The sequence below is a fragment of the Gorilla gorilla genome, chromosome 4 (assembly GCF_029281585.2).
Source record: "Gorilla gorilla gorilla isolate KB3781 chromosome 4, NHGRI_mGorGor1-v2.1_pri, whole genome shotgun sequence".
In the NCBI taxonomy this organism is placed as follows: domain Eukaryota; kingdom Metazoa; phylum Chordata; class Mammalia; order Primates; family Hominidae; genus Gorilla; species Gorilla gorilla.
In genome coordinates, this window is record NC_073228.2 from 20078904 (window position 1) to 20096440 (window position 17537).

Sequence of the window (17537 nt, forward strand, 5' to 3'; positions counted from 1 at the left end):
CCTTCTTGCTCTATTCTGAAGACAGCTCCTATGACACTAATTCAAGGATCAGTGGCTGGATTAGAGAAAAAATGGAAAATGATTGTTGCAAGGGTGTCAACTGCTTGGAATGCTGCCGGCAACCGGGTTCTGAGGTTGGTAACCAGTGCTTGTGAGGAGTGATGTGCTTGCACTTCGGGGAAATATCTCCAAAGGAGCCACCTCATCTGTGTTGGGATTGAGTTGCATCTAGAACAGGCTCCTTGGCCAGCTTTCTTCTGTATGGAACCCATGATAGGCCAAAGCGTGGATGGCTTTGCAGGATCTGGGCCACACTTTGTTGTTGTTGTTGTTTGTTTGTTTGTTTTGAGACAGAGTCTCGCATCTCACTGTTGCCCAGGCTGGAGTGCAGTGGTGCAATCTCTGCTCACTGCAACCTCTGCCTCCCAAGTTCAAGCAATTCTCCTGCCTCAGCCTCCCGAGTAGCTGGAATTTCAGGCATGCAGCCACCATGCCTGGCTAATTTTTGTATTTTTAGTAGAGATGGGGTTTCACCATGTTGGCCAGGCTGGTCTTGAGCTCTTGACCTCAGGTCATCTGCCCACCTCAGCCTCTTAAAGTGCTGGGATTACAAGTGTGAGCCACCGCGCCTGGCCGACACTTTGTACTAAAGCAACATGGTCATTGTTGAACTTCCACCAGCAAGCTGCTGACATTTTGTTGACAATTTACCCTCCTCCTCACCTACTCTCTCCCACTCAGCCTCCAAATTCTCAGGGTTACCTGTTCACACCCACTCTCCTTCTAATCTGCTCTCTGGATGTCTGGGAGTGTGGCCCAAGGATAGGGAGTGATATCAGAGAGTGGGAAGAGGTTGCAGACTGAACAGGGAGCTGTTTGTGGGCTAAAAGATGTTGATGTGTGCTCACCAGACTCCCTAGGCTTTCTGAAAGCATCTGAATATCTGTCCAACAGCAAGCTACGTCATGGAAACAGGACCGCCCTGAGGGGCTCTCCAGTATGAATGCCAGGGCTGCCAGATTCCACAGACAAGAATAAAGGACATCCAGTGAATTCTGAATTTCAGAGAAGCAACATTTTTTTCATTAAAAGTATGTCCCATGTAATATTTAGGGCCTATTTTTTTCCTAGTGTATGTTCCTATGTAAATATTTGGGACATACTTTGATTTTAAAAATTCATTGTTGATTTGGAATTCAAATTTGGGCATTCTGTATTTGATTTGGTGACCCCAATCCAGACCCTGTATTCAAAAGGGAAAACACAACAAAATTAAACAAAAGCCTTGCTTGAAATCTATAGCAAATGGCTGTGAAGAAGTAAATATATATTTGTAAATAATATTTACAGGAAATACATATAATATACATATTATAATTATATATATAATTATATATTTTATAATTATATATAATTATATATAATTATATATTTTATAATATATATAATTATATATTTTATAATTATATATAATTATATATTTTTAATTATATATAATTATATATTTTATAATTATATATAATTATATATTTTATAATTAGATTAATTTATATTATTTATATATTAATTAGATTAATTTATATTATTTATATATTAATTAGATTAATTTATATTATTTATATATTATATTAATTTATTTTATTCATATATTAATTAGATTAATTTATTTTATTTAATATATGATATAAAGTTAATATTTAATATATAATTAATGCATAATATATTAATTATATATTAATTACATATTTCTATTTAATATATATTAAATTATATAATATATTAAATAGAAATATGTAATTAATATATTAAATTATATAATATATAAATAGAAATATATATGTTAATTATATTTATATATATAATTAATTTCCAAAGTTACTCTGAATTTTTAGTGGTTCTTTAAAGTGTTCTCCACTGTCCCTCCTCAGAAATATGGAACTCCATGTGACTTTTCCAGCAGTGGGTCCCATTCACACTCACACTCCATTTCACAGAAGGTTTGCTCTTCTGAAGTCCCATCCCTTCCTCCTTGTGGCTAACGTAGAGCCTAGGGTTAGCCAGTTGGACATTGCTTCTTCGTTCCCTTGTGAACTCAACAAGTTTTCTCGTTCTGTCACCAGCAATGGCCACCCAAGTAAATGAAGGCAATTAGGCAGGGTGGGGACTGCAGCAGATTGTTGAGTTCAAAGCCCTAAGTGTCTTCAAATTCAGGTATATGTATATTATATGCAGCATCCAGGCCAAACAAGTTTCAGACCCCCTGTGGCTCTAAGGCTGTCAATCTCCACCCAGCTTCTGCAGTCCCCATCCCTTTGTGTTCCCATGCAATCCCATGTTTCTTTGTATTGCAGTACTCGCCAGACTTGATCATATTTTGTAACTGGTTAGTTTCCTCCTTTTTTTTTTTTTTTTTTTTTGAGATGGAGTCTCCCTCTGTCACCAGGCTGGAGTGCAGTGGTGGGATCTCAGCTCACTGCAACCTCTGCCTCCTGGGTTCAAGTGATTCTCATGCCTCAGCCTCCTGAGTAGCTGGGATTACAGATACGTGCCACCATGCCCAGCTAATTTTTGTATTTTTGATAGAGACGGGGTTTCACTATGTTGGCCAGGATGGTCTCGATCTCCTGACCTCGTGATCCGCCCACCTTGGCCTCCCAAGGTGCTGGGATTATGGGCATGAGCCACTGCACCCGGCCTAGTTTCCTCCATTTTACTGTGAAGTATTGAGGACAGGGACCCTGCCTGAGTCATCTTTGTATCCTAAGAGTAGGACATGCTTGCTTGGGATCTAACAGGGGCTCAATGGATGGTTGAGTAAGGAATTAGCTTATATCTAACAATCCTCCAGCAGTACCTAAGGAGAAAAGAGGCAATCTATGAGAACGTGTACTGACAAATGAAAACCACCTGAACACACAGAGCGATGCACAGGCACACGTTTTCCTGGGGTAAATGCTGTGACAGCTGCAGAAGGTCCACACCCACTGATAGGGTTTGGCTGTGTCCCCACCCAAATCTCATCTTGAATTGTAGCTCCCATAATTCCCATGTGTCATGGGAGGGGCCTGATGGGAGGTAATTGAATCATGGGGGTGGGTCTTTCCCGTGCTGTTCTCAGGATAGTAAGTCTCACGAGATCTGACGGTTTTATTAAGGGGAGTTCCCCTGCACATGCTCTCTCTTGCTTGCCACAATGCAAGACGTGACTTTGCTCCTCCTTTGCCTTCTGCCATGGTTGTGAGGCCTCTCTAACCATGTGGAACTGTGAGTCCGTTAAACCTCTTTCCTTTATAAATTACCCAGTCTTGGGTATGTCTTCATTAGCAGTGTGAGAACTGACTAATACACCCACCTAACCACCCTCAGTAGCAGAGTTCTCCGAACACTGGCAGGCAGTATGCCATCCAAAATGGCCTTTGGAGATAGAGCAGCACGAATTATTTTTCAATTTAAATATGTAAAATTTGAATTAGTGCTTGTGGACTTAAATTGCAGAGGATTCACTGTGTTCTGATTTATCCTTAAATCTGTATCTAATTACCCTTTTATCATAATTATTGCTTATAACGACTCTTTGGTTAAAAGAAATAAAGCTCAAGACTGAACATGTAGTTTGAGGAATAAACTCTGGACTCCATCCATTTCCATGATTGCTTCAACTCTGGAATAGGGGGAGCTATGAAGGAACCATATGGGGTCTCCGTACTTAATAGACCCCAACTTCCTCCTATGCTTGTGTGTGCATGTACACATGAAAGCATCCTTACTCTGAACCAAGAGAAGAATAAGAAATGCTCCAGCTGTAATATTTCTTTTTCTTGGGGATAAAGAAAGGGCTGTGTGAAAATGAGCACAAACACCCACGTTCTTCTCCTCTCTTCCCACAGAAACATCTGTAGGAATGTGTTCATCTGAGTCTGCATGGGCCCTGGCTGTCCATCGTCCTATTTTGTTTAACATTTATCTTGTTGTCTTTTTTGCACCTTTCTTTCTTTAAGAGACAAGGTTTAACTCTCTCACCCAAGCTGAAACTCAGTGGTGTGATCATGGCTCACTGCAAACTTGAACTCCCGGGCTCCAACAGGTGCACACCACAACACCCAGCTAATTTTTAAATTTCCTGTACAGCTAGGATCTCACTGTGTTGCCCAGGCTGGTCTTGAACTCCTGGTCTTAGGCAGTCCTTCTGCCTCAGCCTCCCAAAGGGCTGGGATTACAGGAATAAGCCACTGCTCCTGGCCTTTTTCTGCAACTTCAGTAAGCAGTCAGAATCATAATCCAGAAAAGTGTAAATTTGTTTAAATACTTCTCATTTAAATTCATGAAAACATTTCACATTCAATTATGCAATACCTTGCTTGTTTGTATTTCCACTCTCCACAGTGAGAACTTTGGCCACCTTTTGGTGCTAATCAGGACCAAGGCACAGGTTCAATTCTTGTTTTTGCCATTTGGATTGCATGGGGAAATTTTCTGGGTTGGGGGCCACAGGGCAAAATCTGAATATTGGATAATCTTCTTGGAAATGCATCAGAAGGAGAGTGTGCATGACTCAGTGCTTTGGCTCTGCTGGGAAGCAGCTGAAAAGTAAAGCTGCTCTCTTGGTATTGGCGGTGAGGATCAGGCACACAGGCAAGAATGGAACATGTTTTTGACCCAACTGGCTTGATATCATGTGCTCATTCCAAGGCAGGGTATAAAATGTGCCCTCCGCAGACTCACCCCAGAGACTGACCCAAAAGGGCCCCCAATCCCTTTTGTTGTGTCTTGCCTGTGATTGGCACCTTATGCTTCAATTTAATGACTTGATGCTTTGAATCTTCCCTTGTGCCTTAGCCTAGGGTGGAATACACCATTCATTCATTCACACAATAATTTACTCCAACAACTAATGATTTAGCATCTCCCACATCTAGACCCAGAAGAAGACGCCTTAACAAATGAGACAGACACAGTTCATATTGTCAGCAACCTGTCATTGCAGCAGCAAGAGACAAAGAATAATTGTACGAGCCCATGCAAATGTATTCACCAGATGGAGTTAGGTGAAAAAAAGAAAGGCAAATCAGAGGAAGGGGATATAGAAGGAGGACAGGATATTGTTTGGGGAAAAGTACAGTGCCGGGGTTAAGTACGTATGTTCTGAAACTAGACTGCCTAGGTTTGAATCTTGTCTCAATATCCACTAATGTGTGACCTTAGAAGAATTAACTTGCTTGTGCCTCTGTTACTACATCCATAAAATGGGGCCAGTAATGATACCATTTTTTTAGTTTCTTGTGAGATTTAGATGAGTAAATATGCGTCAAAAAGTGAGAATCAGGTCTGGCTCTGTGAGTGTTAGCCGTTCCTCGTTCTCCTTGCCCTCTGCCTACTCTGCTCAACATGGCTGCGGACCCACAGGCCCATTTCCTACATAATCCCAATTTATCTAGAAATAATTGGTTCTTTCTTGAAATAAAATTCATTTTAGATCCTCTACGGAGGAGAAAATTATTTCTAAGATTTCCTTCCATGCCAACAGTAGGGGAAGATAGGATTTAGCTTTGAAGATTCCTTTTCACAGATGATTTGGAAAGTAAGAAGGGAGATTTAAAATGTTGTCTAACAATTTTTTTTTTTAAATGACGCTACAAAGCTAAACTTTGTAAAATTGTTGATATTTACTGTTGGCCTAAAAACTCAGCAATTTCACATGGCTAAACTCATTACACAAGCAGACATTAGGCTGGATTTCTTACTTTTCAAACAACTGAACATCTCATGGCATCAACCTTATTTACTCACTTTTGATAAATAAGTACTGACTGACCTTTTCCCCTGCTCTATGCCGTGACTCACAAGTGAAGTTAGGTTCAGTAGTTTCTTGTGAAAATATATTTTAAAAATTCGCTAAGTCTGCATGATGCATTTTTCTTAATACAATTATTTTCCATCTTTGACTTGCGCTTGACTTTCATCGGGGAGCCATTAATTTATTTTCAAGTACAGATAAAACTGCCAGAAATAAAATATTATTAGCATCATTGCCCATGGGAAGAAATGTTAGTGTACTTTTTTTCTACATTATAGACTAGGAATAGGGAGGGAGGGAGGTAGATATGTAGGTAGGTAGGTAGGTAGATGATAGATAGATAGATAGATAGATAGATAGATAGATAGATAGATAGATAGGGAGGGATGTAGGGGTTGTTACATCTTTAACTCCCACTCAAAACCTTGTTATCCTAATATTTAATTCTACCTTTATTTCTTATAATCTTTTTAAATCCTTTGTCATAAAGAAAAATTGCTTATACTAGTCTGGACCCAATTTTTTAAGTCTGGTGATCAAGAAAATGGGATGCATGGTTTCTAGATGTTTACACACAGCTAGATACACTAAACTAATAGATTGTTGCTTAAGGACATTTCACTTTTTGTGTTTATACATGTGTGAGAGATACTTCAGTGAAAGGCTGGAAACTTCCATCCCAAATCAGCTGTCTCTGGCTCTTGATTTCTCTGGTTCCAGGCCTTTCAGGATCTCTTTGTCTTTGCCACTGTTTCTCTGGCTTCTCCTACTCCTCAAAATTCATGATCAGAAAACCTCCAAAAGGTTAGAGACTCATAGATGGGCGGTTGGTGTGTGAGCATCTCTGAGTCAGAGTGGCAGGAAGCGTGACCAAACAATTCATTACCTTGGCATCTCAGGGGTCACCTGGGTTACCTGACAGCCCCTAATTAGTGGGTGTGAAACATCTTTTCTCCCCCAGGCTACTGAGCTAAAGTGAAGACTTCATTCTTGCTAGAGATTGATAGAGAAAAGTGAGTCCCTGGGCACAGCCTGTCTTGCAGACAGCAGAAAGCTACTTTGGAACGTCCCTCTGGAGGTCGTGCAAATGTTTTTATATCTGGAAACAGTCAGTGTTTTTTATGGAAACAGAGCCAGAGCTGTGACTGAAATAGCCATGGAGCTACTTTCTGTTTCAACCAACTCAACAATCTTAAAACCAAACAATTTTTAAAAAATAATTTTATTTTAAATTTGAATAAGATACAAATCTAGTTTCTTTAGGAATGAATTTTTCTCCCATTGGGCATTTTAGATCTTTATTAAAAAGAAAATATAGACATTCTCAAGAAAGCCTATCCTTATATTTTGAACAAATAATTGATTATTTAAAAACTCTTTCAGCGAGCATTTATTGAGTTCTTACTGGGGGCAAAGTGCCAGGTCAGGCCTTGGTCAAGTTCCTCCCTGCAGCAGATGGTATGGTGAGTGGGTTTTCTTTTGGCGTTGTTTGTTGGGTTTAAATCTGTACAGCTGTATCTCATGTTCAACGATAATGTGCTCCTGAAAAATTGTATGTAAATCATATTTTAAAAAATGGAGTCCATTTAGAGTAATAGTAATCAATTTGCATTTATGTGACTTTTCAGTTATTGAGTTAATGAACTATATACTGAATGGTTAAAAGTTCCTTTGGAGTTTCTCAGCTTTGGTACTACCAATATTTTGGGTTGACAAATGTTTTTATCATAGGGGCTGTCTTGTGTACTGTAAGATCGCTAGCAGCGTTCCTGGCCTCTACCAAAAATGTCTCCCGACATTGTTGAATGTCTCCTGGAGGGCAAAATCATCCCTAGATAAGAACCATGACTATAGAATAAAGTGTATGAATTTTAAAAGAGAGATTTAGGTTAGAGAAATATTCTTTTAGTGTCTTAATTAGTAAAATAACTCTCAATTGCCAAAATTTTCTTTCACTGTAATTAAATAATTATATATTCATATTTCCTCAGTAACTAAGTTCAATGATAGCAAAATCAGTCTTTATTATGATTAGACAGCATCACTCTTCAATTTCAAAAACATTCAGTAGTTACTAGAACAAATTACAGCCATCTGTCTAGAATAATTGATCGTCTAATAAAAACAAAAACTCCCTCCATATGTCATCAATTTTATCACTCAAATGGTCACAGCCCAACTGTAAGAAATAATGAGATTTTTAGTTCCCTACCACGCAACTTTCTGAGTGGCTTGGAAAGTAGACTTACACTGGAGTGAGAGTTGGTAGCAAGGGCGCTGTGCATAGTCTTACTCCTTCTCCTGTCTTCCTGCATTTGACCTTTCATAACCAGAACTTCCTGATCCCTAACTCCTAAGAAAATAACATTTCTTCTGAAGATTAAATGGTGATTCATTTGATGAATCAGAAAACTCATCAAAACATACTGTTATGACTATGAAGAACCTAGGAACTACCTAGTCATTTGGGTAGTTTACCAAGACTCAGTAATTGCTTGCATTTCAAATTGCCTTTAATTATTGGCGAACTACCGCAAATTTTTCTCCTAAACGAATACTCCATTATTACGAGACACCTGGTAATGCAAGTTTTAATATGTTTACTATAGGCAATGAAGAAAGTGAACTCTATAATACCCAGCTTGATGGAGCTAATGGCAGAAGACCAGTTAATAAAACTAACACATTCCAATTGTTTGATATAAGAGGTTGTTGGGAGTGTAACTTTTTTTAAAAAAGCCATTTAATTACATACCCTGATGTCTTCACTCAGCCATTCCCTAAAATATATTTTCCCAATTTCAGCATATACCCCTTCTCTTCTCTCAATTAGCTATTGCATTGGGCCTTTGCTTCCAAGCCCCATAAGTAATAGTAACTTAATTTTCCAAGTCATAAATCAGGTAAACTTATGCTGCATAGCACGTGTTCCATTTGTTTTTAATCAGGGGCAGCCTGGTACTCAGAGGTCGGAAGCTTTAATTCAATGGGGTCCTGTGTCTTTTTGGAGGGAGAAATCTTTTGGCTGCTTAGAATTCCCTTTGTGAATGTTTTAAGTATCCTTTTGGCAAAAGTTTGAATATATAAAGTATCTCATATGGAATCCTTTAATTCACTCACCTATACACACTCCCTTTTACTTCAGCTCTAAGATTAAAAGAAACATTTAACGACAATTTTATACTCCTGTATTCTCCTGATTTTATCTATTGTACTTAAGAAAAATCATACATTTAGCTGCTGGCGAAAGAGACACAAGAGAAGAGAGTTAAGAGATCTTTGATTTCTAGAAATCATTTCAAAGAAATAGCTCTAACAAACAGCAACATTACTGATATCGTTTAGGTTTCATATTGTCTTGAGAAAAAAGAAATAACCACATAAAAACCTTTAGAGTTTCTAAAAACTCAGAGTCCCTAGCACAACATTTTATGACTGAAAATCATCTTGGAGGTACTTCCTATAACCCCCTCATTTCACCCACAAAGACAGTGATACCTAGAGTGGTTACAAATCCAGATAGTTGTCACAGCCTATTAGTGCCAAGCTAAAATCAGAGCTCCATTCTGCTGTTATTCTATGCCGTTTTATATTGTACCTATTAGTAAATAATAGCTAGGAAGTATGTATTTAGTTACATCCATCTAATATATACATCCATCTAATATAAAACATCCAAATATTTCAAAGTTTCTTAATTATTTACCAATCTTTACTATTTCATCTAGACATATTGCAGTAAAATTTTAGAGCAGAAAGAATCAAGAGAAAAATCCCAAAAGCTATCAGATGAGAAAAAAATAAAGATTACCTATAATAGAAGAGAAATCATATTGACATATGAGTTCTCATCAGTATTAGACAGAAGAATACAGTAAGCACTTTAAATGCTGGAAGAAATTTAAATTTTAAAATGCTACAGGAAAATTTATTTTAGCCCATAATTCTCTACCTAGTGCTATTATTCGAGCATGAGCTTGAAAGGAAGATAGCTTTCTACATATGAGTAATAAGACAAACTCCTGCAAACACTTTGAAGGTATTATAAGAAGTTATATAACAACAAGAAAGATGAATCCAAGAGAAACTAATGAGATAGAAGAACTAAAGGTTAGCAATGAAACTAGGAAAATTTGATGTTAAGTTTAATAAGCATTCATTGAAAAAAATCTGGAAGTACACTTTTAGAAGATATCTATTAGAATTTATTGAAGCATAAAATGGGAGTATGAAAGAGTAGAAAGATTGAAGTAGCTACATTTGTAAACCAATTTGTAGGGTAAATTTGTAGAAGTTATTAACATTTAAAATGGACATTTCCTATGAACTAGCAACTCTTTTTCTCAGGTGTTACCATTAAGAAAAACATGCATATGGCCAGGCGCTTTGGCTCACACCTGTAATCCCAGCACTTTGGGAGGCCGAGGCGGGCGCATCACGAGGTGAAGAGATCGAGACCAGACTGGCCAACATGGTGAAACCCCGTCTCTACTAAAAAAATACAAAAATTAGCTGGGCGTGGTGGCACATGCCTGTAGTCCCAGCTACTCAAGAGGCTGAGGCAGAAGAATCGCCTGAACACAGGAGGTGGAGGTTGCAGTGAGCCGAGGTCGCACCACTGCACTCCAGTCTGGTGACAGAGCGAGACTCTGTCTAGAAAAAAAAAAAAAAAAGAAAGAAAAAGGAAAAGAAAAGAAAAACATGCATATGTGCACAAGGATGTAGAAAGCCCAAGGATTTCATAGCAGCAATTGCTCCTAATAGGAAAAAAAAAAAAAATTAAGCTGTCTTTCAGCCAAGGAGGATAGCTAAAAAATGGGGTATATCTTATCATTGAATCCCTAGTGGCGATTAGAAAATCAAAAAGGAAAACCAAAACAACACAGAAAGACCTGATTCTGAAAGACCTTTGGGGCACTTTTTTTTTTTAAACTGAAACATTCAAGTTGCATGTATGTGCCCACAGAATATATAAAGTACTGAATTTGATGTGTATCTGTACATTCGTTTTTACATGAACTGTATTATTTTACATATGCATGTAAATTCACAGAAGTACATGTGGAATAACCACTGTTTTACATTACCCATACCAAGTGTGTTTTTCTTTAGGGCCACTGAATGAGGCATTTGTTTATGAATTCGTTCATTTTCCTCTGATATGTATCATATTTATTGAACATCTTTTATATGCCTTGTCTTACACTGGGACCTAAAAATGCGGTTTATGCTCACCTTGAGCTTACTTTATGTTACAGGAGCCAAACTAGTAGCTAAGATAACAAGAGTTTACAATAGGATACATATAGGCAAACATCAAGGAAAAGAGGAGAGGAAGAAGTATCTCTATTTGAAGGATTACAGAAGACTTTACAGAGCAAATGGTCAAACAGGTTGGCCTTTGAAGAAGTAACACTTTGTCAATACCAGAAATGGAAGAACGTCCGGAAGGAGAGTCATATAGACCGTGTAATGGAATAGTGACATGGATGTCCATAGCCTGGGTGGGAACATGTAAATATTCTAATGTCTGTGAAAAGTGTGTGTTTAAAATTTCATATTTCATACTACAGAGCAGGGCTCCCCGACCTTTTTGGCACCAAGAACTGGTTTCGTGGATGATAATTTTTCCACCATTAGGCATTAGATCTCATAAGGAGCGCACAACTTAGATCCTTCCCATGCATGGTTCACAATAGGGTTCGTGCTCCTATGAGAATCTAATGCCGATGGCCACTGATCTAACAGGAGGAGGAGGAGCTTACGCAGTAATGCTCACTTGCCTGCCTTCACCTCCTGCTGTGCGGCCCCGGGGGATTGGGGACCCCTGGTATAGAGAATAGGGAACCACTAAAGACAAAAGATATGAATATAATTAGATGTTTGTTTGTAGAATGATAACTTGATAATATGGAAGACAGGGATATTAGAGGAAACTAGAACATGGCAAAGATTTCTTAAGAATCCAGGTGAAAGTGTCATGAAATTGGAGAAGAAATTGATGCAATTCATACTTCAGAAGGATGAACTTGAAAGAAAAAATGTTCCCCTGTAATTTGGGGACAGTTTTCAAGTGATTTCTCAATTTTGTTTTTTGTGTCTACTCTCTCATTTTCCCTATTGTCTGAGTTTTTTTGGAGGCTTGTGGTATCCAATAGATTAAATAAATTTTACTGTGAGAATAATGAGTGGCCCAAAAGCCTGAGAGATACAGTTGTAGATTTTGGTGGGAGGGAAGGATCACCAGGAGCAAATGCCAGCTTGAGTAAGATGCTTTCCAGGTTTCCTGGGGAGCCCAGTGATCTCTAACCCCAGCTGTAACAGCATCCAGGGAAAAACCTCCCCTCCTCCACACACAGATGCCGTAGACACAGGATGGGGACTCCTGTAACTGGTTATATTTGGCCTCCAAGGTCTCACTGCAAGTTGGCAGAGGCTGTGTCACACACATAGAAAGATGTGTCTGTGGCATGAACCTCTCCAAAGCCCTCGTCTCAATGCGGGTGGTGGTGGCTCAGGGTGGAGGGCTTATGCGGGAGCTCTGGAGTCACCAGGAGGAAGCTTTTAAGGGATCTGAGGTTTAGTTTGTGTTAACACCCTCAGTTTTGGCTACTGTGGTTACTTTACTAAACCTCAAAAGGGTGAATTAGAAGGCTGGAAATAGTACAAGAAGAGACCTCCTGTAGATGTAGCTTCCCATTCCTCGCCTGTACGCACAGACCCTGATCTGGATGTTTTGAATTTCTTTTGTGCAGTCCCAACTTCTGGCCTATGTTGTGCCTGAACGACACGGAAAACATAAAAATAAAGCTATTCTTTATTTTAACACACAGAGAATCAGCTGAATGCCTTATGACCTTTTAACATAGGCCAAACAATTTATAAAAAAAGAAAAAAAAGGTCAGTTATTGGTGCTGCGTGGATTTTGTTTCTGCATCCCAGGAATCTTGCTCCCCTCTGGCTGTCTTCCTTTGCAGGGGAAGAGGGGGAGCCCCATATGTGTGTCCATGTGATGTCTCTGCAAGGATATGTTCCCTGTGCATGTGGCTTTATGTCAACACATTGGCCCCATACTAGGGATGATGCTAGGGGTCCAGATGGGTAACAGGGAGAAACAGCTAACAGGGCAGTCATCCCACCGACTTAGAACTCACTTTCTCAGCCGGGCGCAGTGGCTCACACCTGTAATCCCAGCACTTTGGGAGGCCGAGGTGGGCAGATCACGAGGTCAGGAGCTCAAGACCATCCTGGCCAACATGGTGAAACCCCGTCTCTACTCAAATACAAAAAATTAGCCGGGCGTGGTGGCTCATGACTGTAGTCCCAGCTACTCGGGATGCCGAGGCAGAGGAATTGCTTGAACCCAGGAGGCGGAGGTTGCAGTGAGCTGAGATTGTGCCACTGCACTCCAGCCTGGCGACAGAGCAAGACTCCATCTCAAACAAACAAAAAACTCACTTTCCCATGACTCCTTGATCCTTTGCTGTCAAATACACTAACACACTACTTACTTCATTTCTTCCTTCCTTTCTCCTCCTACTTCCATTTTTTTTTGCATTTCCTGTTGCTTGCTTTTTTTTTTTTGACTTTCCTCTTTCCTGCCTTCCCCGTCCCCTTGGTGTAGACACTGAAAGAGTATGGATGACCTGAGTAGTGCATCGATTTCTGTTGCTTACCAGTGTGTGGGTTTTAAAAAGAATATGTGAGTTAAAGCATGTGTGTGTGTGTGTGTGCATGCATGTGTACAAGAAAGAGATCACAAGAGTGTGAGTGCTTCTGAGAGATGTTAAGTAGCAAACAAAAGATACTGTTAGAAACAACCTGGGCATGGTGGCTCACGCCTATAATCCTAGCACTTTGGGAGGCTGAGGCAGGCAGATCACGAGGTCAGGAGATCGAGACCATCCTTGCTAACACGGTGAAACCCCGTCTCTACTAAAAATGCAAAAAATTAGCCGGGCGTGGTGGTGGGCACCTGGCGTCCCAGCTACTTGGGAGGCTGAGGCAGAAGAATCGTTTGAACCTGGGAGGCGGAGGTTGCAGTGAGCCCAGGTCACGCCACTGCACTCCAGCCTGGGTGACAGAGCGAGACTCCATCTCAAAGAAAAGGAAACAAAACAAAAGGCAAATGGTCCTACTGGCAGTTCCACCTTCCAAGGGTGCTCATATTATTCACGTTGGGGAGATAACATTCCATATCATTCCTCTTCGCTTACAAAGACTGCTGGGGAAGTTGGGCCAGCCTAAGAATTTGACCATGGTAGAAAGTAACACCACCTTTGTTTTCTAGAGCCTCCTGAATGAGTGTTGGGGCAGCTAAAGTGGACCAGGTGCCTTTGAGGTAGGGGATGGAGGGCTGTAGTGTTTTGCAGAAGGAGTGAATGGCCAGCCATGAAGAGGAGGAAGCTGGAGGCTGGCCATGAGAGAAAGAAGGAAGTCAAAATCAGAGGCACAAGGCAAAGAGACAGCCAGTGAGAAACTTCCTAATGTGGATTGGCCAATGGAATTTTTTTGGTTTTGTTTTTGAGATGGAGTCTTGCTCTGTTGTTCAGGCTGGGATGCAGTGGTGTGATCCTGACTCAGTGCAACCTCTGCTTCCCAGGTTCAAGTGATTCTCCTGCCTCAGCCTCCCGAGTAGCTGGAACTACAGGAGTGTGCCACCATGCCCAGCTAATTTTTGTACTTTTAGTAGAGATGGGGTTTCACCATGTTGTCCAGGCTGGCCTTGAACTCCTGGCCTCAAGTGACCCACCCATCTCGGCCTCCCAAAGTGCTAGGACTGCAGGCGTGAGCCACTGCACCCCACCCCCCACCCCCTACCCCCCACCAGCCAATGGAATTTTAATACAGTGATGTGCTCCATGGGTTACTCTGATACCCTGTGATGAAACTACTTTGTTTCACTGTTTATTTGCAAACTTGTTTAACTTCAAACTTCTTTATGCACTGATCATACAGAGCTGGCTCCGGATAGTGGTATTTGGAGAAAGTCAAGTCAAGGGGTATTGGTTCTAGATTTATATTGGACGGGGACAAGAGAACACCCATAAGAGACGTAAATGAGAGGGAACGTTCTGCAAGATCAGGAGCTTGGAGAAAGAAGTGACTATGAGAAGCTTAAGTTCCCTTAGGAAGCACATATTTTAAGAGCGATGTCCCTTGCCTGTCTCTGAAGATAGGGGATCAAGGCAATGTATGTAGATATTCATGGAAAAGTTGGCCTTATACCTTTGTCACAGTTGACAAAGCTGAAGGACTTGGGAGATCTGAGAGTCTAAGGCATAAGCCTGCCTCTCTCTCTCTCTCTCTCTCTCTCTCTCACACACACACACACACACACACACACACACACACTCTCTCACACATTCTTACTAAACAACTGACCTGATATTAATGGGGAGTCTTAGTCACTGTTGCCAAATAAGTTGATTCCTGCTCCTACTCAACCAGAAATGCTGATGTGTACAGAGTTGCAGAGTTAAGAGATGACGCCACCGGACACTAAGGACTGGGAGTAGAGGCTGCCCCCCAGGACTTCATATTTAGGGTTATATTTGACTGCATTGGTTGTGTTCTCTGTTCCTGGCATCTTAGTAAGATGTGTCTCTTTCCATCAGATTTTCAGAGCACTTCCCGCTACATGTCTTAGTGTATGTTACAGATCCCTCAAAGCAAACTTGATTAAATCTAACTATTTGGGGGGCTTGAAAACAAGAGGAAAGAGGTTAAATTGTTTTTCTAGATTTCCTTATATAATTTTTTTTACCATAATAGAAAGTGAATGAGAATTTAGTAAAGAGAAGCCACTATCAGATCCCTCTGCCCACTTCCAAGTTCCTAACCTCTTGCATGCCTGAATCTTGTAGGTGGATGAAGTTTTGTGTTTGCTGTACTGACCTGAAGTGACGAACAACCACATACATCTTTGTCTTCACTCTGTCCAGCTGTCAACTGCATTGTTCCCTCACGTCTTCCTGCAAAGTACCATTATTTCCACACCTTAAGAATGAAAGAGTGAAGAGAAAACGACAAAATGTTCTTGTTTATCAGGAGATGGGGGTGAGCTGAGCTTTCCACAAGGTCCTGAATGGATGAGAAGGACCCAAAACATATGGAAAATATGGAGAATAGGGTATAAGTAATAAAAATAAAAATAAAATAAATAAAATAAATTGGGAATGCCAGTTTCTGGTAATGATTTGTTTTCACAGTAACTGAGAACTCCCATAAACCTGCGATTAATCACACATTTATGGTGAGGGTAAGCTGGGAGAATTAGAGGGCTCGGTGGGACTTGGGTTATTAGCACAGCTGCTTTTCATTGATGAGATCTGAGTTCAAATCTCAACCAATGTTACAAATGAAAATGTCATTTTGAAAGTCAATTAGCTCCATGCAATAAATACTGGCTGCTTGATTGATGTACCTAAAAATTCACTACCCAGAAAAAAATTATATATATATACACATATATATCTGGCCTGTTAAGAGAGTCAAGACAGTCAAAAAGTCAGACATTATTTAAACAATTTGCTTTTCTTAATAGTCCAACCACCTGCAAGTAAATAGAATTTATTAAAAGAAGGTGGAGCTTCTAGTAGAGCATGTGAAAGAATGTCTGAACATAGTAAGAACTGTAGAATTTTAGAACTAGAAATAAAATCTTTAAAAGCTGTCTAATCTAATCCTTGGTTTTCTTTAATAGAAGAAGGAATAAAAACGGGAGGTTAAGTGACTTGCTTAAGTCACACAGTTAACTAGTGGGGAAGCAGGGCTGGACTCCAGGTGTCCTGGCAACCCTGTGTTCTCTCTGAATTAGTCTTACGGACTCTGAACATCATCCTCCCTTCCCTGCCCTGGGAGCTTAGCCTCTCTGCATGGCTCATCCACATGGCCTTTTCTTCAGTATGTTCTTCTGTGCCTCAGAAGGTTCTGTCTTCTCATTATCAAAAAAAAAAAAAAAAGAAAAGAAAAGAAAAACTTATTTCTCTGCACCTTTTTTAAAAAAATGAAGACGCTTCCATCAGAGTTGTCCTCTCTGCTCTCACAGGTAGAAATACATTAGCAACACACACAGCTGTGTTACTTTTTACATCAGACATGCTAAAATTGAATTCAGAACTCAGAGGGAGAATTAGGAGGCTCCTGCATGAATTTAATAAAATTAGAGAAGCAAGAGAGCAGACGGCTATTCCACCTGAACCAATACTCTGTAAGGACTTTTGTCCAGGCCAGTGAAAAAGTCAGCCATGAAGAAGTCCTTGGTCACTTTATTTATCTGTTTACAATTTAAGCTGCTCTTGATCTTGAGATAATGCCTTCTATGTAGCATTTCATTGGGTGGCAACATAGCTTGACTAAAACCATTTAAGGTGATTCTGGTGAACATTCAGGAAGAAAAAAGGAGATATGGAGGAAGGCTCTGTCATCTTAGACAATACATCTCTCACCATGCATGGGATGCTTGTAGAAACATGGATGGTAAAGGCCGTTCTGGGGAGATCTCAGATGGAAATGAAGAATGCATTTTTGGAAGCTGGAGGAAAGGCAATTTTCCTTGTGATAAGTTTCTCTCACAGGTAGAGAAATATTAACAACCCACACAACTGTGTTCCCTTTACATCAGACATTCTAAAATTGAATTCAGAATTCAGTGGGAGAATTAGGGGACTCCTGCGTGAATTGGATAAAATTAGTAAAGAGAGCAGCCAGCTATTCCACCTGTACCATAAAGTGGTTATAG

The 17537-nt window shown here is 40.0% G+C and overlaps 1 long non-coding RNA gene across 1 annotated transcript; it reads left to right on the forward strand.

Moving 5' to 3' along the window:
- The first annotated feature begins 6763 nt into the window (after positions 1-6763).
- Positions 6764-15884, forward strand: LOC129533614 (uncharacterized). Its single transcript, XR_008679886.2, has 3 exons — positions 6764-6872; positions 7178-7257; positions 15661-15884. It is a non-coding gene; the product is annotated as an uncharacterized lncRNA (long non-coding RNA).
- The last annotated feature ends 1653 nt before the right edge of the window (positions 15885-17537 follow it).